We start from the raw sequence: 25,390 nt of genomic DNA on the forward strand, positions 1-25,390 counted from the left end.
GCTTGAGCGGTCTGAACAGGAGAGAAGACAACACACAGGCTGCAAGTACTGACGCCCCAGCGTCCAGCGGGGCTGGTGTTCAGTTGACAACCTATCGAGGCTAGCTCGGCGCGCGTGTTGTTATTGCTGAGTGTAAAGGACATCTGAGCTTCCTCGTGTCAAGAAAACAAATGCAACAATGTATTACAAGGAAATGCCATCCAGGAACTCGTGTACCATCCTTCTAGATCTTCCCCAGTGCCTTCTTGCAGTCGCCAGTAGCTCTGGACAAATTTATATTCTGTTGTAGCGTGGGTTGTGATACTTTTGCTTGTTCTGCACAAGACTAAGTTAGAGGCAAGGTCAGATTCAACTTCCTCCGTTTCCAAATAATCGTGCCCCTGCGTGTCAGGAGTGAACATGGTCTGTGGCCTTTTCTGGTATCAACAGAGCTGGCCAAACTCTCAGGAGCCCCCCAGGCTCTTCTATCACAGGCACTCAGGGGGTCCAGCTCTTCCCATCAGGCATTTCGTTCCACTGAGGACGGAGGGGCTCTGCTCCAGGATTCCTGTTCCTTAATCTAAGGAAAGCCACGAGAGATTCGGGGCCTCGTTACACCTTATACCGAGCCACATAAATATGAATCATCTTAGTGCTAGCTTGCAGTCACACCTCCAATTTGAGCAGCACATGTAGGGAGTGACCACACTTTAATGGAAGAGGAGCTGGGTGATGTGGATCAGAGGTAATCCTGCCCTGGAGTGGCATCGTTTTGAACCACACCACAAAAGCTTGCAATGTAAAGGTGTTAACGTGTGGATAATCCAGGGGTTAAGCGCTCCTGGAGACACCCAAAATTAGCATGCAACAAGGCCCTCATATATATAGCTCATCCATCGTGACTCAGCCTGTCAAAACTTCAGTCTGTGGCCACAAGTGTGGGACTGAATCATGCGGGTGGGACAAGGGGTTGGGATGGTGGCATCCCAGTTGGATACAAAGCAAGTATCCTCAGGGCCTTTGGCAGGTACTCAACTCAAAGGATCCCCTCCGGTAAGAGAAAGCTCAGAGTCTGCCAAGGAAGAATGATGAAACCTGCTAACATATCGATGCAGCCAAATCTAGTTTCCAGGTACAGGCATGTGCTCAACCGCATTTGATGGCATCTGTGGGGCTCACTGTGGCAGCTGCTTCTGGCTGGCACACGGGCAATTGAACTAAAAGCATGAGCCACCAAAGCTTGAACTCAGGAGTGCATGCAGCTAAGAGCAGACAGTAAGGGAGACTTGCACCAACATTCACCCTCCTTGCACACCTCGGTTAATTTTCTTCTGCTTGCATGGACTGTTCCGCATTGGTTTACCTGCATTTAGCTAACACCCCTCCAGCTAAATTAAGCTTTGGTTTTTCACTTTTTAAAAAAAGACAAAACTTTCAGCTCATAAAATCTGGTCTTTAAACCTAAAATCCAGGTGTAATTAAAGAGGGGGTGGAGGGGTGGGAAGAGAGAGAGATGTTACAGGATAGAGACAGAAATCTGGGAGACTTAAAAAAAAAAAAAAAGTCTGGATTTTTTTTTTTTAATCCTCCATTTAGAGTGTTTCAAGCTTATCCTTGCACCCCACAAGCTGGATTTTTTTTTTTCTCAATGAAACTAAGATTCTCACGTAACCCTGGAACTCAACTAGCTCGAAACCCCCAAATGCAAGATCATAAGAACTGGCGACTGTTATTAAGCAAAGTAGTTAAGAGCACATCTAATGTGCCTAAACCCCGCTAGAGGCAATGCGTGTGTGTGCGCGTATCCGTTCTCAAGCACTGTTGTGAACTGTGGCTCGTGTATGTATTACAAGGCACCAACTGCAGGCATTGAAAGTTTAAAAAGCTCTAAAACTTTCAAAGCGCCTTCCAGAATATCAAACCATCTTTGGCACTGTTATTACGTTAACCTGCCACCCCCTGCGGCCCAGGCTTGCTAAAATTGTCATAATAGACGACAACACTCAGTGCTGTAAATGTATATTTTAAAAGATGCCATCCCAGACGCAAGCGGTGTGCCCAGGGGGAGAATTCCCCATCGGCCCAAGAGGCTGCTCTGTTTTCATGACTCATTTTAAAATGTAAACCTTATCCTTGAGCTCCTGTCCCCAGTATGTTTCTGCCACTTGACTATAACTGTCACGTCTGATTTGTAGAGAGGTCAGGAATAAGCGCATCTTATTAAGAAGAGACAGATACTTAAATGCAGTTAAATTTACCAAACAAGCAGAAAAACAATCATCTGACCTACAAAAGCCCGGGCCGGAGGCATTCCATCTGCTTCTGCTACTTTTCTTTCTGGTTTTCGAGCTGACGTGAAGAGGAAAAGCTGCATTTCGTTGCCTTTCCTCCCCCTCCCCATGTCCCATGCAACCATCCCCATGATGGAGACTTCTTCTTCCACATAAGTGCACCGACTGAGGAAATGCAGCTGAGCAGCTCGCAGAGGACTAACTGTACATAACCCAGACCCCAACGCTGCTCTGAGCGCCTTCCCGACAGTCCCCTGCAACTGCATGGATCCAAAGGGCTCTAAACAAGCACATGGAGCTGATTGCACTTAAACCCCCCAACCTGGTTTATTTTTGCTTTCAGTATCATTATGGGGGGAAAATGGGACTGATTTTCAATTGTTACTGGGACATCAGCTACTTTTATAGGCCATGGAGGTCCTGCGAGTTGGATTAACCTTCAGAGTGGGCTTTGGGTACCATGAACTCGTACCTCTGACATGCCTGCCTGGATGAAGACTGGGCACAGGCCTGGTGCAGCATCCTAGGCTGTCCAGGGAAGTGGCTAACACAAGTGGATGCTCCTTCACACCATAAAATTCTCATTGCCCTGCCTGTATAGCATAAGTTAACTACGGATGAAGTATGATCTAGCACAGAGATGGACCAACCTGTGACCTGAGTGCTGTAAGTGGCATGGGCAGCCTCTGTACTGGCGCACAGCAGATCAAGGAGGGACAGGCAGCAGGTAGAAGAGGAAGCAGAAAGCAGAGCAGGAGATGGGGCAGGGGATACAGAGTATGGAGTAGAAAGCAGAGTAGCTGATAAAGCAAAGGAAGGGGATTAGAGTGCTCCTCAGGCACGAACCAGGGCAAATTTCTGGCACGCCTGCCAAAAAAGGCTGACCCCCACTCTTCTATAGCAAGTGCCACCTCATCCCATCCATGAGCAATGTTCAGAAGGGATTAAAAACACAAGGACACTGTCCTTGTTTCACGCAGTTCGCACGCCAGCAGGAAATGGCGTGCAAATCACAGGACTCAGCCGAGGCAGACAAGGGTCTTTCGGTAAATGTGGTATCTTTTATTAGCCCAACTAAAGAGTTGGAAGAATTGTTCTTTGCAAGCTTTCAGGTACAAACACCTTTCTTCAGACTGAAAAAGGATGTTTGTCCCCAAAAGCTTGTAAAGAATACTTTTTCCAACTCTTTAGTTGGTCTAATAAGAGACAGCACATCTACCCAAAGACCCTTGTCTCCTATGTCCTTAGACCAACACAGTGACAACCAACACCCCAGGACTCAGCCTAGGATGATGAAGCCCGGTGAAATGATCGGGGATCTTCCTCTCCCTGCCCACGCGGCTCCGGTTCTGAAGAATAAGTTCCAATCTCAGCTGAGAAATCTCAACATTATTGCGAGCACTCAAACCCCCGGCACCTGTACACATCGCACAATCAAAACCCGCCGGAAAACCCAGGCAGCGCTCCCTCGAAGGGACGTGTGTCCTACTTGGCACATTTGATGCAGAAAGCTGCCAGCTCAGCAAAGATCCAGGGCAGCTAATGATTTGCGGCACAACCTTCCTGTGCTCTCCATGTCTGACACATGTTCTCATGGCTGAGAAAGCAAGTCTGGAGATGGATGCACCTCTCTCTCTCTTCCTCCCTTTCATCCGACTGACTTTTATTGGGCTTGACAGATATGAGAAGCTGTTGTGAATGATGCTAGATGTTCACACGCACTAACTGACCGGCTCCTGAGGACAGAGGAGAAAAACAACGGTCCTCTCAGTCTTGCTGCTAATAAGCCTCTTTACAACTCACCAGCACGGACTCATAGGCCAACATCCACTGCTGCCCCTTAGGATAAGCAATTGTCCCTTAGGATAATTACCACCCCAATCCAATAGATACATGAGCATATTTCTTCTTACTGATGATTTTTCCCCTGCATTAACTCAGCTCTCAGATCCCAGTCGTAGACCGGGCTGGGCTCAAGGAGACAAATCCCATTTGGGAGTTTCTCCAAGGTCAGGAATATGGACAGCCTTTTCCAGCTATGCTCAAGCTGCTATGCTAGCTACTTTGCAGAAGCTTATGTTCATCCCTGCCTTAGATCTGCCTCTTCCCTCCCCCCTCCCCCCCGGAAATTCAATTTCTGGAGTGGAGTTAAAGCAAAACTTTGGGGCACTTTCAGGTCTCTGAGGGTTTAATTTGAGCCACGTTTCACATTAGTCATCTGCAAGAAAGGGAGGAATAGCAGGTAGAAATGGCAAACACACAACAGGGAGGCAGAACATAATTTACTGGTGCAGAAATTTGACTTGGAAAGTGCTGTGCAATCTTTAATGCGTATCACCTGCCTGATAATCCCTCCACATAACACTAAGCAGGGCGCTGGGTCAGGTGTGACCCTGAGGGAGGAATGTCCCTTGGAGGTTACTCCATGAGGTTTTCCTGCCCCATCCTACAGGATTCGGCTTTATGTTGCTTCGTCGCTGCAAACTGTGGGGAAGAACGAAGCCGATGTGATCCTGCCACGCCTTTATGGACAATCCCAAACATCATCAATTTACAGAGCTCACAATGCAAAGAAACTCCTGCTTATTGGCACTATTTCAACCCAGCTGCAGGCATCAGACATGTGTTTGGTGAATGCTTCAGTGTCCCGCTATCCTGGGGATAAGATCATGTGTAGGAAAATGAAGCAAAACCCCAACAGCCAATTCCTTGCCATATAACGCAGAACGTCTACTACCCAATATATCACGAAGTAGACGATGCACTGCCTGGACTATTCCTCTGTACTGAAATTGTACAAAGAGACGATGCACTGCCTGGACTATTCCTCCGTATTGAAATTGTACAAAGTTGTTTTACTGCGGCACTAACGGAGCAGGCACACAGCACAATTCTTGTGGACTAAATTTACCCAGGTTTTATTCGGTAGTAAATTTAGTCCATAGTAAGCAGCAGACACACGGCCAGCTCTCCCAGGGTTCCCGCCTGGGGTAGGCTGCTAAGTGTCGGGGGCCAAAGTTCAGAGCCAAAGTCTACCCTGGGGGTGAACACTACAGACATAACCAATACACGGGTATAACTTAAACCAGCATGCGTTTGCTCCTCACTTTGTGGTCTAACTCGCATGCACCGTGATCCAGAAGGATAGACGGTTGCCTACTACAGTGGAGTGAAGGGATTTATACCAGATAACCACCTTGTGTCATGTGCCCACGCCAATCTCACTACTTAAAAAAGTCAACTTATGCTGTAGGAAACGTGTCGTGTGCCCGCATGCTAAGAACATTAAACCGATGCTGACGGGAAAGGATAGCAGCATCCCACACCAATTTTGACACACAAATGACAAGTGTGTAAGCAACGGGGCCTATTTCTGGCAGGTCTTTTTTGCTGTACAGAATTCAGAGTGAAAAAAGCTCTGCAGGTGAAAGTCTTGTCCCCATTCAAGGTGATGGACCGCACTCCCACAGTGCTGATGTTGTCGGTCAGAGGTTTTAAATCTGAATCCCCAAAATGCAGTTTCTGAACAGGCTGAGGCCTGCATGAGGGTTCTTCTGACCCTCTACCTTCACCGCCCCAAGCTTGGAACAGAACAAAGACAGGCAAGCAAAGAGGTGCCATGGTTTGGCATTGAACCATGGACTTTTTAAATGGAGAACAAAGAAAATGAATTATTAAACACGCTGAGATGGGACTCTGTGACTGTCAAAACTTGGCGAAGTTTCTTTCTGGCATAAAACATTTGTAACTAGAGATCAGCACAGAAAAATGACTCCAGAGCGAGACGAGGAACTTTCCCCTCACCATAGAAACCTTCCTGTCCATGCACATCTGACGGAGAGTGCTTCCAGAAGCTGATATTCTAGCAAATCAAAGACACAAAGAAAGGCATTCTCTAAGTAGCTTGCAAGGCCATCTCTTTTTAGACAGTCCCACTAAACTCCTGGCTAAATTTAGGATCTTATTTCATTAGACAAGGCTTCTTTTTTTCTAAAGCAACTATTATGGGAGGTTTGCTCAGTTCTGTAGCTTTATTCCTCCACCTTTCACGAGGACTCACAGTTGCACGCGGGCAGGCTTGGCGATCATCCTCATGACTGTCGTTATTGCAGTGATGCCCAAGAGCCCTGGTCACGACTCCCCTGTAATGGTGCTATACAATCATAGGACATGGAACTGGCTCCAAAAACCACCAGTCCTGTCTTTGGTCCAGCCATGTTCCTCACCTCACTAGGACAAGCAGCTGAAGACACCTCTACTTTCTTTTTAGCAGTGTTCTTGCCAATCAGTCACTCTTCCCATCAAGAGTTGCAAGGACAGGAGTGGGAAATGCACAAAATAAAATGAAGAGCATTGTCCCCATCGAAAGGAGACAGCAGAGAAACCTGGCTCCAGGTGTCACCCTTGGCCTTGCTTCTCTCTAGCCATTCTCCCGTTGACTCTGACTTTGAGAAATGCCAAGTAACAGTGTGATTTCTGGTAATGTCACACTTCAGCGAACAAACATGCTCCGCTAAAGAAAGTGAAAGAGAGAGACCGAACTGACTCGGAAACAGGAGTCAGCCCTGCCTGCGAGCGCCGTGCCATGCAAGACACTGCCTTCACGGGAATGGCACCACATCACTCTTGGCACATTAAAGGACAAGTGTGAGAGCTGTCATATTATGGTGTGTGTCTTTAAAATAAGGCTGCATTCCCCTTTAAACTATATACACTATATACACTATATATATATATAGTGTATATAGTTTAAAGGGAAATGCAGCCTTATTTTAAAGTGTATATAGTGTCCCAGGAATGAACTTTAACCTTATTTCATCTTCTCCTACTTGTGTTTTATACACACACACACACACACACACACACACACACACATGTATACACACAAAAAACACAAGCAGAGGAAGATGAAATAAGGTTAAATCTCATTTCTCCTGCATATGTGTGTGTGTGCGCACATGCACACATATACACACACATTTATATTTTAATGCGTTTTAATTGTTTTTATACACACACACACACACATAAACCACAAGCAAAAGATGAAATAAGGTTGCAGCTCATTTCTCCTGCTTGTGTTTTGTGTGTGTGTGTGTGTGTGTGTACACACACTATATACACACTTTTTATATATGTGTGTGTATGTGCATGTGTATATACACACACAGAGACACACACACACACACACACACTTTCTCTCTCTCTCTCTATATATATATATATACATATACAGATATAAAACACAAGCAGGAGAAGATGAAATAAGGTTAGAGCTCATTTCTGGGACTCAGGGAAGCTGGGTTTTGTTCCTAAGCTCATAACCCACATGTCAAAAACCCTGCAGGCATGTTATTTAATTGCTCCGTGCCTCAGTTTCCCCTCCTGTCAAGTCACGATAATACCTCCCACTTTGCAGAGGAGTTGAGACATCATTTGTTAACATTTGTGAAGTGCTTGGAGAGGTTCTGATGGACGGGGTCAGAGAACAGCAAACTTTCGCTGCCAAAGAGTGACATTTGAAAAGAAGTAGGCCGATGAATATGCATAACGTGCTGTGCCCAGCCAGTCTGTAGCATCAGATAAAGTTCAGACGGTGCATAACCTACAATACTGCTCTTGCCTGATTTGATGAGATTCTGATGCAATGAATTACTACTTATTAGGCTTATTAAGCACAAAAATTAGCCTGTAAGACACAGGCAATTACACTGGAGAATTTGATTTCCAGGGAAATTTAGGAAGGAGCCTGTGGTTTGCTACACCAGGGACTTTTGCTTGGTTTTTCTGGAAGTAGGGCTAGTGAAATTCAGAACCTTTTGTCACAGCAGAGGCGCCCCAATTTGATTCTGCTCGTGGAGGGCATACACAAGGGCAAGAATTTACACACTGGGTGAATACAAGTAAGCACCTAAATCTGTATTCAGGCCCTTCTACAGAAAATAGCCTGCTTTTTCCAAGCGCTATGGGAGACCACCAACTTCTAATGACTCAAAAGAAGTTGAAGGAGATCCGCATCTTTGGGGAATTAGACCGGAGAGCAACAATTGCAATATGAAGCGAGCATTTAGCCCCATCCCATAAATAAAGGAAGCAACCAACCACTTTGGCTTTTTGCACTGGCCTCTGACAAACAAGACTCAAGGCCAGCCCCAGCCCTTTCTGCTGACTTCCTTCTTCCCTGCCACTTCGTACCCTACATAGTAGAGGCTTCTGGTTGCTACCATAATGCAAATACATATTACCTCTATGAACGCAGGTATACTATTTAGCAGAATAGTAGGTCACTACTAGCGCCTCCATTTTCCAGTCGAAGCGTTGATGTGATAGTGGTGTTTCTTCTTTTTATGGAGGGGAAATTATAACTGAAATGCAACTCCTGGCGGAGGCAACCAATTAAACAAGGCATTCATTTTCATCATTTCATGTGTTCAGATCTTTAATTTCCATACATACGCACACACACACGTTTGGAAAAGTAAACTTTGCTAAACAAGAAAGATTTTTTTTCACCTCCCTGGCTGCCTCTGACATGGGACACCTCCAGGGAAGGAGACACAAGACCGCTCAATCTGCACATTGCAGAGCAACGTTCTCACAAAAGGACTCTCAGATTCCCTAGGGAACACACGTCCAGCCTCCACCTCCCCTGTGCAAAATGGAGTTTATTTTCTACCTAAAAGGACTTTTCCAATCTTTGAATTCTCCTCAGCCCGAAGAAGGGTGTCTGTGCCCGAAAGCTTGCAAAGACAGGATTTTTTTGCTACTATTTAGTAGGTCTACTGAGAGAGATTGCTTCTGACCCAAGAGCTTTATGCATCTCTTTTTCTCAGACCAACACAGTTACAAAATAGATCCCTATACCACACCGACACAGACACATGCATACATGTATACACACACGCTTACATATATACACATACCTCTCTCTCTATACACACACACACACACACACCTACCTATCTATATATATCGAGATATATATGACATACACATATACGTGCTTCCTTATATAATACATATATATACACACACACGCACATCTATGCATACACTTTATACACACTATACACACACATACACGCGCTTTACATGCACACGCATTTTACACACACTTTATACACACTATATACACGCACGCTTTACATGCACACGCATTTTACACACACTTTATACACACTATATACACGCACGCTTTACATACACACGCATTTTACACACACTTTATACACACTATATACACGCACATACATGCACTTTTATACACACGCATTTTACACACACTTTATACACACTATATACACGCACATACATGCACTTTATACACACGCATTTTACACACACTTTATACACACTATATACACGCACATACATGCACTTTATACACACGCATTTTACACACTTTATACACACTATACACGCGCGCTTTACATACACACACATTTTACACACTTTATACACACTATATACATGCACATATATGCACTTTTATACACACGCATTTTACACACACTTTACACACTTTACACACACTTATACACACATACACACACACTTTACACACTTTACACACACATACACACATACACACACTTTACACACACTATATACATGCACATACATGCACTTTTATACACACATACACACACACTTTACACACACTATATACATGCACATACATGCACTTTTATACACACGCATTTTACACACACTTTATACACACTATACACACGCATTTTACACACACTTTATACACACTATACACACGCACATACATGCACTTTTATACACATGCATTTTACACACGCACATACATGCACTTTTATACACATGCATTTTACACACATTTTATACACACTATATACACACACATACATGCACTTTTATACACACGCATTTTACACACTTTACACACACTATATACGCACTTTACACACACTTTTATACACACATACACACACTATATACATGCACATACATGCACTTTTATACACACACACACACTTTACACACACTATATACATGCACATACATGCACTTTTATACACACACACACACTTTACACACACTATATACATGCACATACATGCACTTTTATACACACACACACACTTTACACACACTATATACATGCACATACATGCACTTTTATACACACACACACTTTACACACACTATATACACGCACATACATGCACTTTTATACACACACATACACACTTTATATACACTATACACACGCACACTTTATATACACACATTTCATATATATATATTATATATACACGTATACAAATGCGTATGTACATATATACATATATAGAGGAAGTCCAGTTCTATGAAACTTTAAACAAGTAGAACAGAGGCTGCTGTAACTTTAACATCATATTGCAACGGGCACAAGAAATCATAAGCTATAACTTCTAAATGTGCGGGTCCCCTGAACCATGCTTGAAAAGGCTATAACCATCAGCGCTGCTTTCTAGCTCTGGCTCTTGCCCTGCCAAACAGAATCAATCAACGGAGGTAACACGGGCTATTCTAAACCAGGCAGGCAGTTTTTAACCATCACATAAGCAATTACAGCAAGGGTAGAAATAAGGAGTCTGCTTAGTGCAAGGCAGATGAGAGAGGATTAGCCCAGCCATTTAAACAGGCTGCTTGGAAACCTGCTCTTATATTATGAGGATCTTCAGCCTGGTATTTTGCAGATTATGAAGCATATAATTACAAATGCCTTTTCCTGCTCCTGTTTCTATGTCCAATTTCCCCCAACAAAACTGCATTAGACTGATAAGTATATGCAGACTCAAGAAGAAAAAAAAAAAAGATAAAATATAGCCCACAGAGGTCTGAGATAATTTTATGCTGAATTTAAGAGGAGAAACTGAGCTATAAATTATGAAACACCCCACACGCAAACAGATACACACACATATGCACACACACGCTCTTTCTTCTCAACCGACCCATATGGGAAGAAACACCGGGGCTGTTTTACTGTCATACCATGCAGTCGTGGTCGTTTCTTATTCCTTGCCTCGTCCACTGTCCTACCTTTCTGAGTTCCTTTTTACTTTGGGACTCTCAGCCAGAAGAGCCAATGATGGGGCTGGCCAACTCCCAGTGCAACCTTAAAGGAACAACCTTATAAACGCTGCATGATATGAGGTCATCGGGCCAAACCCATGTGCTGGAGGAATGACAAAAGCAGGCCCAATTTTTCTGAGTTTTATGGTTTTTGGGGACACGCGAGGAGCTTTTGCAAAGGGCCCCCGCTGGCAGAAAGCAGCTGCTCGGCACTTCCACGTGTTTTATGCTGGGTCCCCCAAAACCACGAGCCACTTGAAATTCTTGGCTAAAAATGGGTGGGATTTTTGACAACGCAGCACATGAAACGTTCTCCTCCAGAGGCCAGTAGGTTTGTTTTAGGAAATGAGTGAGCTAACAATTATAAATGAGGGAGAAACAAACTAATTCAATAAAGACACGTGATGCCGTTCGCTGCAAAATCTGCTGCTTGCTGTCCTCCATTACACTTTATTTCTAGTGAGCTCTGGATACCTCCTATCAGGCAGGGAAGCCAAATCCAGATGGGCTGCATTATCATTTGGGTGCTAGAAACCCCTGCAGCTTCTCTGTGCGGCATGGGCTGTTCCAGGCAAGTCGGAGCAGATTTACCGAGTGTCATCTTTGGGCTTGCAATGGCAAACCATCGCAGCAGAGACTCAGAGAGATGGGAGCATCTTTACTGCGAAACAAATCACTCCAGATCTGGGAGCGCAGACACGTACCCACGCACGCTTGTGAATGCAGGGGTTGAGTGGGGGAGAGATATTCATGATCTGAAACCACACACACACACACACACACACACACACACACACACACACACACACACACACACAACTTAAGTTTGCTCCTATGATAAGCTAAATTATAACCCTCGAAGATCCAAATACCACCCCCTCCAGCTCTGAAATGTTGGGGACATGCATCTAAATGGGGGAGCGAGGGCCTGGCTAGCTGTTCCTGAGTTGCAAGTCGCTCTCAATGATAAGCAAACCTGTCTCTGACAAAGCTCCTCCAACAAAATGAGCCCTAAGGATGTCACCAAGAGGGGCAAGGATTTGTTTGGGTGATATCTTTTGTTGGACCAGCTGTGTAGTTGGGATAAAGTTAGATAAGCTTTCAAATGAATAGCCTTCTTATTCACCAATCTTCTGCACCAAGAAAAGCAGGAAGCATTCCTGCTATTGTTTGCAAGGAAAGGTGAGAGGAAGGGGCAAGAATTTCCATCTCGCCGGATCACTCTTCATTTTCATCAAATCTGCCGCTGTGATAACAACAAGAAGTCTCCGCTGGAAAGTCCCCGGTTCAGCAGCAAAGCCCTCCGTGGGCAGCCGCATGGAGGTTAAACCTGGCAGGCGGCGGGCGAGAACAGCGCTGCCCGCTCTCATCCATCAGACGGGATCTCCAGCACGTGCGCTCCCCTCTGCCGCCGGCTCCGGGAGATGGGAGGCGACACTCGGATGAGCGTGCACTTCACAAGGATAAGCTGCTCGAGAAAGGCTGGGTTGCCACCCTGACAGTCACGTTCCCTGGATGCTGTGTCCGCGGTCAGGGGGAAGAGGCACGTCTCAGCTCTCTGGAGCCCCTTGGAGCAAGCAATCAAACCTTTAAAAGCCCATCTTGTGCTGCCGCTCCTGCTTCTGCTTACAGGCTGCTTTCCCTTGGAGTCCCAGGTCCTTGGTTCTCCAGGCTTTTTTGCTTCTGCTCCTATTGAGTTTTTCCTTTTTCCTTTTAAAGGGATAGCTGAGCAGCAGGTTTAAAACACTTTCTTAAGCTACCTAGAACCACTTGCTTGTTTTTAGTTGCTCTAATCAAAGATATTGGATTTACCCAAAGGACCTTGTCTGCCTCTGTCCTTAGACTAGGGGTGGGTAAATTGTGGCGCTGCCCGCCAGCCCATTCTATCCCCTAAAAAATTTAGAAAAATAATATTTATCTGCCCCTGGCTGCCTGTCATGAGGCCCTTGATGGCTTGCCAAAACTTAGTATGCAGCCCTCCACCCGAAATAATTACCTGCCCCTGCCTTAGACCAACCTATACCCCCCAAATGCTCATGGCATTCACCAGAGCTTCATCTTCCCATGGGAAATGCATGGAGGGAGGCCTAGGGAGTTTACTGCTGATCAATCCCTATGGCTGAAACTAAAAAAGCTATGCTGTCTGCTGTATATAGGATTCAAAGATCTACAAGATGCTGCACTATTAGCCAAAATGCCCCCTCGGATGATGAGTTCCCACCTGAGGATGAGCTCTTGCCCACCCCAGGGCTGTCGGCCTTTCACTGACAAAATGATTTTGCTGAGATTCAAAGTACTGCGGGATGAGAGGTACTCGATAAAATGCAAGGAGTCTAGTGGCACAGACAAAGCAATCCCACGCAGCTGTTTCCTCCCTGCTTCCAGTGAAAGGATGCTCGAGGGTTGCAGGAAAGAATGGGGAATTTAACTGGAAATCTCGTCAGCACCGCACGGGGAGAACTGAAAGTAGGGGAGAAAAATTACAGCCCTATCTAGATCATAAACGTACTACGCTCAGCACCCAGTGCTCTACCCCAACTAGCAGCACGGTCATTCGGCCCCTCCTCGGTACCATGTGGACACAGAGACACCACTTTCAGTCCAGATGGTGGCAGGTCTGGAGCCACGTGTTGCACCTAAGGGCAGCAAATGCATAGATACAATACATTGGCCATCCAGACCTGTCCGAGGGCCCCCACTAGATAATGCTTTAGAGGAAAACCGAACTTCCATAGGATCCTACTCACCCATTGGTATTAAGCAGGCTCATGTCCTACTGGCTTTACAGGAACCCTTCAGTCCACCCTGAGCACGCTTTCTAGGTTGTATTTCCTTCCAGTCTAAGCTAGAGATGGAAGGACAGGCAAGTCTGTCCATCCTGAAAGGACAAACTGCAATCCGCAGTTAGCTAATCTGCTGGTCTCAGTTCAGCCCGCAGTGGGTTTTGTGCACTGTTTCAGCAGTAAAATACTCGTGGACTTTAGATAGCATCAATGGCATCAAAACTGAGCCCCTGTGGGGTAAGAAGCCCCTTTCAACACTGTCTCCTGTAAGCACTTTCCCTCTTCAGCAGCAGCAGAAGAATACAACAGGGTGCAACTCCCTGCTTCTGCAGCAATGCCGTCCAAAGCCCGCATGCTGGAATGACTAAACGAGGGAGATACAAAAGCTTGAGAAAAACCCAGCCAGAAAGCTCAGCCTCTCAGCCCCGTGTTTGTCCCCTGGGCACAGCACCATGCAGGATGCCGTTACCTGATTCTGAGTTTCTTGGCAGAAATTTCGACTCCGCTCCAGAATCACAGATTTTTCCATGTGCATTTACATGCCTTAGTTGCACGCACAATTGTGGGAACCAGTCATCTAACTGGTTGCCTCCAAGCTTCTTACTCAGATGGATGGATATATAAGTGGGTGCTTGAAAGTGTCCTTTCCCATAGGTGCACATGCAGATGTACGTACAGGAAGCTATGCGCCCCTAGGTCCAATCTGCAGCAGAAATCCAACTGCTGGCCATCACGTCCCTTCATTTCACCTCTTTCTCCCACAGTCAATAGCTTGCTCCAGTGGTTTTCAACCTTTTTTCATTTGTGGACCCCTAAAAAATTTCAAATGGCGGTATGGACCCCTTTGGAAATTTCAAATGGAGGTGTAGACCTCTCTGAATTGCAAGTGCGGGTATTTATTCATATATTTTTAATTGATCATAGTCATCTTCTGTGGACCCCTTAGACAGTGTGTGGACCCCCAGAGGTCCACCGACCATGAGTTGCAAACCTCTGCCACCACCATAACTCCTGGATAGCTTCACCCCTCACCCAATTATTCATGTGAGCCACATCCCAAACATGTAAAGAGGCACAAAACTCACAAAACTCAACCACCTGCATACTTTGATTCAATTATTTACACGGCCTCCAAGCCACCACCCAGTGCATAATACCAACAAGCCCTTTGTGGCCTATGGTATGTGCTCGGTGAGCGAAACAAGTGTGAGACCAAAACCTATCTTTACTTACAGTGTCCCCTACTAGAAAATAATCGAGGTTACTGCCAGGCGCAAGTGGGAATTTAATTCATCGGTATTTCCTGGGTCCAACCTGTCCTCCGTGACATGGCCTCTTGTCATCCCGGTGCATTCAAACAGCTACAGCAATGTTATGTATAGCAGTGCCAGCCCACTGCCACGTAAAGGAAACTGTTATTCTAACGTGCATTGTTTCTTTTGGACACTGTACATAGGCAGCTGACTGCAATACCGAACCGGAGTTGCTTGCTCTCTCTGTATGGAGGGGGTAATGGCTGGACAGCGCTGCTTCCTCGTTCCACTTGGCTGGCTATTGCTGGGGTGGTTATTAAATAATAATGCATTTTGATGACTGGCTTGACCCTTTCCAGGTCAGATGCCTGGAGGATTCCACCAGAGGCTCATTTCCACCTGCCTACGGACGCCGCGGCTCTGCCTCCCGATTTCCACTTATGCCAGATGCTGGAAGGAAACATGTTGGGAAAGCTCAGCGCTGCAGCTTCGAGCATTGATGGGAACTCGGCCGCTGGAGAGAGGCCAAGGCAAATACATTTGTTTTCATTCCTTTCCATCACGGACACAATTCCAAGGGAAACGCTCGATATTTGTAAGCGTGGTAGCCCACGTTGCGGGCCGTAACACCGCTGTGCGCAAACGCAGGACAGGCAGATGGGGCAGCATGAAGCAGCAGGTACTCGACCACGAGTCAGACGCACGGTTTGATTCCACATCCAGTTACGAACTCATTGAAGGATCCTGGGAAACCCGCCTCTGAGCCTCAGTTTGCCTATCTGTATAATGGGACAGCAAAGCTGCGACGTTCTGAGGAATCTCTTGAAACAAAAGACTATCAGTGCAAGCTATTATGTCATTAATTATAAAAGGAAGGGGAGTATCAACAGAAACGGATTAATTATAGTCATGTACCCTACAAAATTCTACATGCCGCATGGGATTAATCAAAAAGTACCAATGCTAACAGATCGTTTGCTGATTCAATTAAACATTAATCATCTTAACTTTCATCAGTCATCAGCTACCAAAAAAACAAGACTCTATTTCCTGAAACTGTTCATTCCTGTTGTTAAATTGGTATGTAATCTTTTCTCTAAGTTTGCCAAATCACTGAGGGCTGAACACCAGTCAGCAATGTCTGTTTTGCTTCCTGGATTCTAGCACATAAATTCTCCTGATGATGACTGTACTACAACACTACCAGCTCTATGCAGTTTCTCTCTCTTTATTGGGAACTTGACAAGAGCTGAATTCAAGGAAGCTGGAAAATTGGAGTAATGCTTCCTCCTCTCTCATTCTTGGTCCATGTCATCGAAGCGTATTAGGGATATGGGAACACCAACCCCCCCAGTGATTTGCAAGGGTGATTTGAATTTTCAAAATCCCTTGGGAGTTTTTGCCTCGGACTGTAAGTTGTTTCTTGGTACACGCACACGCAGCAGCTAGTATAACGGGCCCGGTCTGATAGTACCTCTACATTGCAGCGGGACCATACGTGGCTATATTGAAGCCAGCCTAGACTTGTCCACAAGTGCTGCAAGCACTTGAGATTGCAGTGTAGCTCTACCCACCGCGGAGCACTTAGGAGAGCTATTGTAGGAGGCACTACACAAGACAGAAAAGATTTGCAAGAGAGGACATCCCTACATGGCTGCATATGGGTCCCTTGAGGACTAGTTAGACCCAAGAGACTAGTCACTCATCAAAAAGTAGTAGTGAGTTTAAAAAGAAAGAGTAACCCATACAACATTTGTCAGGGGGGGCCAGGATCAAGAAAACAGAAACCCTAATGGTTCTGCAGCCTTGTTGCCTCTATAAAACATTTTGCATACACTTAATTGCCTTTCCATGTGGTTTCCAAGAAGGAAGCAAATTCAACCCAAAAGCAAGACTGGGTAGCAGTGACATTGCACACCTAGAATGTGCATTGGTGAATGGATTACAAGCACCAAAGCTGGGTTTGTCTTTCTGGTCTATACCTTGGAGGCTATGAGCCAGGCGCGAGTCTGGAGCCAGCTTCTAAAACTCATCAGGGAAGACTGAATAAATCAGTGTTCATATATTTCCAAGAGGACTCTTAGCTTGCAAAAGGAGGAAAGGGTTAAAAATTAATCCAAAGCAAACGTCTGACACAGACTGTCCTCAAGACCTTTTAACCGCGGTGGAAAAAGTGCCAAGTAAGGCCCTGCTATTGTAACAGCAGCATTAGGGGAGCAAGTGATGGCCTCTCAACATAAGGCGGTCCAGTCCTTTCGCGAGGACAGTCAGAGGTGCTCTTTCTACAGGAAAGCATCACGGTTCACAGCTGACTCCTCCGAGAAGTCCTCACAATGAAACCACAAGGAATGGCAATATCAAAACTCAGAGACATGCTGCATAGACAGGGCAAAGGAAGTACAAAAAAGGGACTTCAAAAAAAAATAAAACTCACTTGAAAAAAGAAAGGGGGAGATTTGAGTAGACTGCATTTTTACTAAATCTCTACTAAAATTACAAAAATTTATGGTTTAGTAAAAGACCTCCTCAAGGAGTCGCACCGGCTAGGTTATGATGAGAAGCATGATCTAGCACAAGAGGGGATTCCCAGATACAAGTCTCGGCTCTGGCACTGAACCTCAAGGAGACAAGACCTTACAACCTAGCATCAAACCTGCTTGTTGAGAAGCTTCATGAATTTACATGCCTTAAAGCTTTGTATTTTCCACAACACCTAGAAACCAGAACTCATTCTTGTGACTTGGGTTTTGAGATAGGTAGGAAGCATTAGCCCTCCTTTACGCAGAGAGAAACCAAGGCACGGAAAGAAGTTACAGGCAGTCCTCGGACTTAACAACACCGTTGGTTCCTGAAAACCACGTCTGAAGTCAATATGTCGTAACTCGGACCCGATTTTCCCATAGGAACAATGTTATAAATGGAGGATTGGTTCCTGAACCAAGGCCCAATACCCTATTTTCAACAAAAATAACCCAAAATTTTGTACTCGATGAATTATAGATGAGTAATATAGCTACATTAATGTATTTATATTGTAAACAGCAATCGTATTGATTTGGAAGGATGTCTTTGAGGTGACTTTGCTGGACTTTGTGAAGGGCTCTTGGCTGGAGTCTTCTCGGGAGTCTTGGCTGCAGGTTTTTCTGGAGTCTTGTCTGCTTTTTTAAGGAAAGTGTCCAAGGAAGTTTGGACAGATGTTCCCCAGGGAGATGGGCAACGCAGCAAACTTGTTCACCGGCATGGCGTGGGGTCGGATCAAGTGTGGTAAAGTCGAACCGGAGGTCTGAAAGTCAAACTAGGATGTCAGCTACAACCGTCATAAGTTCACTGCAACTCGAAACGTCTGAAGTCAAGGACTGCCCCTACTGATATTTTCAAGCCACTCCAGGAGTCCCAGACAGGCCCTAGGAGGGAACACCAGAGTTTTGAACCCAGCCACAAAGCTCAGGTCTCTAAAACACCTGGTGCTGAATACTGGGTTTGGTTTCCCAGCAAAATAACAGTGTAAATCTCATGACGTGAGAAAAAGCAGTGTAAAACAATCTTTCTCCCCAGTAAGATCCTAGATAGCGACAGCCCGATTTGCTCACGCATCCAGCAATCCACGAGGGAGTCATCAAATATACAGTCTGACTTCAAATCTCCAGTTACATCAGAGGGTATAAAATGCATTTAGTTGGCTGGGCCTGGGATCAAACACAGCTTATTCATGCTGCAGGGGACAAACCCTTCAACGAAAGAAAAAAAAAATCCAGTGTCCACTGGGGACAAACATCCAAAGGACACGGTGGCGCTGGGCAGTGCTTCCCACTAGAGGGTCCCGTCGATGCTGCTTCCTACAGGTGGGCAGGGAAAGCTTCCTACTGCACCAAGGGACCACATTTGCCCAGGCAGAGCAGAAAAGGGCCAGGAGAAGCAAGAGTGCAAGTAGCCTCTTCGTCTAAAAACAGGGTTTGAAAAGCCCTTTGTAGTTGCAATTTCTGGTTGCAGCATCCTCAGGGGACCCCCAACAAATCCATATTTGATCAGCCCAGGATTACACTCCTACCAGGGCATCATGTAAGTGAGCGTAATGTGTTAACCCTTTCATGCTGCCTCAAGAATTGGGGGGTGGGATGGGGACGGGGACATTCCTTTAGATAATACCAGTTGGAAGGGATGATACATCCTGCAAACAGCCCCAAACGCCTCTGAAAGAGGAGTCACCTTTAACAGCTGCAAGTTTAATGAGAGCCAAAGGCTCCCCAGGTGGCAGAAAGAACTTTGACTTGCTGTGGTTATCCACGCGCAGACACGACGGGAATCCCAAGGGGCAAAGAGAAAACAGCTTTTCTCCCGCACCTCCCAGCATCTCATTGGCACTAATGGTGCCTCCAGCTCCGACAACAGCTCGCCCAGGAGTAAGTTCAAAGGATGGATCAATGGTGGGGGATCAATTGCATTAGAAACAGAGAAGCAGAGCTTCCTGAGGCTAGCATACCACGGATTCTGATTGCTTTGGGTTGGCTCCAAGACTACTTGCTGATTCCAAGAGTCGTTTTATTTCAAGCACTGGTTAGGTGAAGCTCATTAACTACGACATATTGTACTAAGAGCTTTCACCATTATATATATGTATATACATATGGGTGTGGGTGTGTGTATCCATATTGATCGATCAATATATAAAGATATATCATATATGTTATATCTATATATAGATATATAGATATATATAGATATATATATATATATATAGAGAGAGAGAGAGAGAGAGAGGGAGAGATCAGATAGATAGATATGCAAGGATGCATGTGTGGAGATATCTATATCTATAGATATATAGATAGATATATATATCCACACACACATCCTTACATATACACACATGATATGCATGATATATCTATATATCAGTTGATCAATATGGATACACACACACACACACACACACAGCCGCCCCGCATGATAGACATACGACATATAGATATAGCTATAACTATACATATATATAAGCATAGTTATATCTATAATATACAGTTAGATATCAGCTTAGTCATATATATAATCTATAGTCAGATATAAGCTTAGTTATAGACAGACTGACAGACCAACAAGCTTACAAACCTTGCATTAAATCCATTCTCTAATCATGCAGTGTGCTTGGGGGCCAATCCTAGTCTCAGAAATGACTAGCAATGCTAGTGGGAAAAAGTTTCAGCCCTTTGCATAACTTTTATACATAAATCCTAAACTGGACAGGGCCAGCCAAGGCCTTTTGTCATGTATTGTACAAGCACTGAGCAACCTCGGTTGCTTAAATATGAATCTCTCTTGTTTGGAGGGAGAAAGGAAACGTGTGAATATGAAATAAAACCAAACCATACCACACCATTACATACTTCATGCGCGCACACACACCTGCATCTTTAGGGCGCAGTCACCATGGTATTTAGGCACCAAGAAAAATAGCAGTCCCTAAGGACTGAAACCCAGGGGCTCTTGCATACTACTTGAGAATCCCACTGCTGAAACCAGCCTGGTTTTGAATACAACAGCCATCATGCAAAGTGCCATTAATGCGTGTAATGCCCAATCCTAGACTTTCTCAGGTTTCTAACCTGCCTCTGTCCAACTTTGACTGGCATCAGTGGAAGATGCCAGCAGGTAGATGGGACCAGAGATGCTCAGGTGACCGGGGCCAGTTAGGAACCTATATAAATAAGGGAGAAAAACCTAATTGGGTCTCAAGTTTTACATGGAAACACTGCTCAATTAAGGACTATGTAAACGATGAGCACAAAGTGATTCAGTCGCTGTACACGGCCTTGAGGTCTCTGCTAACTGACATCACTTGAGGACCTGGGGTAAAAGTTTCAAAAGCAGCTAAGTGACTTAGAAGCTTAAGTCAAATTTTTTTTTGAAAGTGCCTTAGGAACCTGGAGGCTAAGTGATGTGGAAGCAAGATTTAAACTTGCACTCCTAAGTCACCTAAGTCCTTAAAAAATATTCTACCCTAAATAGAAAGCAAGACCCCTATTCTCTAGCGCACAGATCGGTCTGAGGCTGATATAGCAGAGGGCCCATTGCTCAAGGGAGAGGATGTAAAGAACAGGCGCGGCAAAAGCAAACCAGGCTGACATTTAGAAGCAGTAAAAGAGGCAAATAAATATCACTGCAGTCTAGTTACGCATGGAGATTGCTGCTGAGCCAGGCAGGCAGCTGCCTCCCTCTCCCAAGCCTCCCACGTACAGGAATTAATGCTCTGAAGCTGTCATGCTTCCCTATGTGGGCGAGTGCCTTTAGTGCAACAGCAGTAAATGTATATTCCACTGCTGATGGCCTCTCCTTCCAGCACGACGGGACCAGCCAAGCTCTTCTTATCCCAACATTGACACCCCAGTGCTGACTCACATGAAGTGCTGACTTAAAACCCCCCAAAATGATAGGGTCCCCCTCGACACACCTCAATCTGAGATAATATCACAGCAAACTGAGATATCCATTGTAGCTAAAAGCAGACTGCACCGCCACTTATACATGGGACCAGGGGGAATGCTGTTTGATCAGCCCAACTCACTAAAAGTATGGGGCAAGGGACTAGTGGGGAGGTGTAGATACCAGTGCTGACCCCAACTTTGTTGGAAACGTAGAAGAGTGGCTGAAACGAATAATTCAGGGAAAGCGATCTAAATACTTCCACCAGTCTTTGGTTGCCATCTTGATGGACTCCACTGTGGGAGACTGTAGCAAAATGACTACATCCCACAGCTCCAAGCAAAGGCATCAAATGCGCCGATGGAGACTCTCTACCGGTTGACAGCAGTATCAGGCCTATGACGTACCACTAGCTAGCCTAGCTCCATCCAGTAAGAGAGCAGCAGAGACACATCCACCAGGATCCCTTCCTTATGGTCTGATGTGACAGGACTCAATGGAAAATGAATGCAAAGATTCAGAGAGGCGGAAAGGAAATTTTGCCAGTGACAAGTCAGCAGATTTCCTAAAAGCAATAGTAGCAAAAGCCTGGAAATAGTGCACAGAAGTCCATACTAACCCCTCCTCCAGGATGTAGTTATTATACTTGAAAAAATGTTCTATGGCAGTTAAGATCTCCAGTCGTTTTGGCAGACAAGATGGAAAAGAAAGAGGGAGAGAAGACAGGTAAAACCCTGTTAGTCTATGCATTGCCCTAGGTCTCCTTCCTATCTGGAGAAACAGGTCCTTCCGATGAGATCCTACATCCGAGTTCAGGCATTCGCAGCGCTCCATTCACTCATTAGCTAACGAGTCCTTCGCACTGACTCTGCATCTGAGAACTTCCTATCGGCCAGTCATAAAATGAGAACAGTGTCCCCGTGGCCACGCAGACGCAGCCTACTCCACGGCAGACAAAAACCGCACTTGCGGTGATGATCCTGCAGTGGGTGATACAACTTGCTCCCCTGAAAAATAAAAGAAGTTCTTTTCCTAATTATTCTGAGTTATCTTGGTTTCCTCTCTTCTCCCAGACCAGGGCGAGGAACTGAAATAAGACAAATGAACATGCTAGTTTAAAATGTGGGGAGAAAAAAACTAAAAACTTGGTATTCAGGGAAGATTTATTGGAGAAACCTGTTCATTCCAAAAAAAAAAAAACAACAAAAAACACCCCTTGCCTTAAAAAGGATCTGTCAGCACACGTTATATGTGGATGTAATGAAATAAACCTCCCAGTCTCGCTCTTCTGAATGATATGGGGTCCTGCATTAATTAAATATTAAGCTCAACTATTTTAGCTCCGCCGTGCAGCAGCGCGTGAAACCGAAACGGAGGATCTCGGGAATTGAGTGATTGAGCGCTCAGACCTGTGCAGCGCTCTGTCCCTCCGTGGCCCATCCATTACAAGTAAGAAATGCAAAAGGTGTATTCTCAGTTTGTCACAACTCAAACTTGACAAATGCCGTGACGGGAAGGATGGCAGAAAACCCAACCCAGACCGATGCGGGATTTTTTTTTTTTTTGGAGTTTTCCAACTCTTAAGTTTTAGAGCCACCCCTGGGAGGATAGGAGGCATCAACTTCATTTTAAACAGTGGGAACTGAACTGCAGAGAGACTAAGTGATATGCAGGGATCGTGGTTTTCTCCGATTTAAAAAAATCCCCAATTTTCGGCTTAAAAAAAAGTAACTCGAAATCCACATTTTTCCATGATTAAAATGAAACACCCCTGATACGGAGAGCTATATATAGTGGCGTTTCATTTTAATCAGGGAAAAATGTGGGTTTGGGGGTACTTTTTTAAAAACAAAAATTAGGGATTTGTTTTAAATCAGAGAAAACCAGGATCCTTGATTACTGGTCCCCTGATCATTGATATGTCCAGGGCCATGTAAGAAGTCTGGGCCCAAGCCAGGATTTAAGCCCATTTCTCTTGTCTGCTGACCAACCTTCCCCTTTCCATATATAGATATGCATGTATTATGCACACAGTTAATATAGATGCATGTGCGCACACACAGATATAGATAGATAAACACCCATGCCCACATACACATGTAAAGAAACACCCACAAACCCCAATGGACCAAATCCTGAGCTGATGCCGAAAGGGCAGCTCTGCTACCCCACAGGAGCTCTGCTCTTTTGCACCAGCCGAGGATTGGGCCCTGTATTATACACAGCATTTATTTACAAGTGTGTCCATAGAAGTCACTGCTGCCTAAGTAATGCCGTGGCACAAATATAAAATATTCCAGACATGTTTGCATTTGAATAAAAACTGTATTGAGGAGTCAAGAGTTGAGGCAACTTTGGCTTCCTCCTTCGGTCGTCAAGGAGTACAAACCACTCTTCCATAAAGCATATGAGCTCAGCAAACTCCTTTAAAAAGCCTGCAAATGCTGTGATATGTTGTGCTTCTGCAGCACCTGTCCTGGGAGCCTCTCAAAGTGCTTTTTAGAAACATCAATTAAAGCCATGCAATAGCTCTGAGACAGGAAGGCATTCAGCAGAAGGGAAAACTGAGGCACAGGGGGAAGATGAAATACTCAGGGGCATCTAAGTGATTTATGGTAATAACCCAAATCCCGATTTTCAAAAGTGCCTTGGGGTCATCAGATGTGATTTTTAAAGGTATTTCAGTGGCACACGATGCAGACAAGCCCCTAAGTGAGTTTGCAACAGCGCACAGGTGCGGAACTCCAGGGCCCTTGAATCGTTTTTGGAAAGTGAGACTTCGCCAGGTAGGAGCTGTGAAACCGAGCACAGCAGTGTTTCAATACCTCCGAAAACCACTTCTGGAAACCGCACGGCCCCATGGAAAGAAGGTAAAAGGGAGGTTTCTTTAGACTTTCCAGAGGAAGAAGGAAAAAAACTGCTCCGGGAAGATGAACTTTTCGATTCTGCAAGGTGCTCAAATGTCACCGTGATAAATGCAGTATCCACGCCTGCATGGATCCTCCGAGCCCACAGCGCAGCCAGGGGCAGAGTCCTGAAGTCTGCTACCCAGGCCCCTCTTCTATTAGATTATACTTCCCTGACACTTTCCAAAGACGCCTGCCTCTGTTTTTTTCTAGGTTCATCAACAGTCGCTGAAGTTTTCATCTTCACTTGCAACAGCAGCCTCCCAGAGAGCAGCAAAGCTAGGATTGTTGTAACCATCATAGCCCTTCATACAGCATGAACGGCTATAACATCTCTGAGCTTTTGCTAGGCAGCTCTCTTCTAGCTTTGCTTGAACCAATAACAGAATATATTTGGAAGGAGAGACAGGGAACCAAAACCTCCATTTTTTATCAGGGCATGAGAGCCAAAAGCCCTTGAAGATTAGAGAAGCTAGAAGTCAGAGACTGGGACATACCCTTTGGTAGCTGGACTTGACCCCAGCTGATTTCCTGCCCCTTGGGCAGGGGGCTGGACCCTTGACCTTGCGAGGTCTAGGGTGGTCATCATAGAGGACAGTCCAGTTGTCCTCTATTGATACCAAACCGGACGCCTTTATGATTTAGAAAAATAAAAATTTTATAAAATAGAG

General features: G+C 45.2%; 1 protein-coding gene across 4 annotated transcripts in view; it reads right to left on the reverse strand.

The window, feature by feature from the left end:
• Positions 1-25,390, reverse strand: part of VAV2 (vav guanine nucleotide exchange factor 2) — a 268,102-nt gene that overhangs the window by 99,612 nt on the left and 143,100 nt on the right. The gene's annotated exons all lie outside the window — the stretch shown is intronic.

This window comes from Alligator mississippiensis, chromosome 12 (genome assembly GCF_030867095.1).
Source record: "Alligator mississippiensis isolate rAllMis1 chromosome 12, rAllMis1, whole genome shotgun sequence".
Classification (NCBI taxonomy): domain Eukaryota; kingdom Metazoa; phylum Chordata; order Crocodylia; family Alligatoridae; genus Alligator; species Alligator mississippiensis.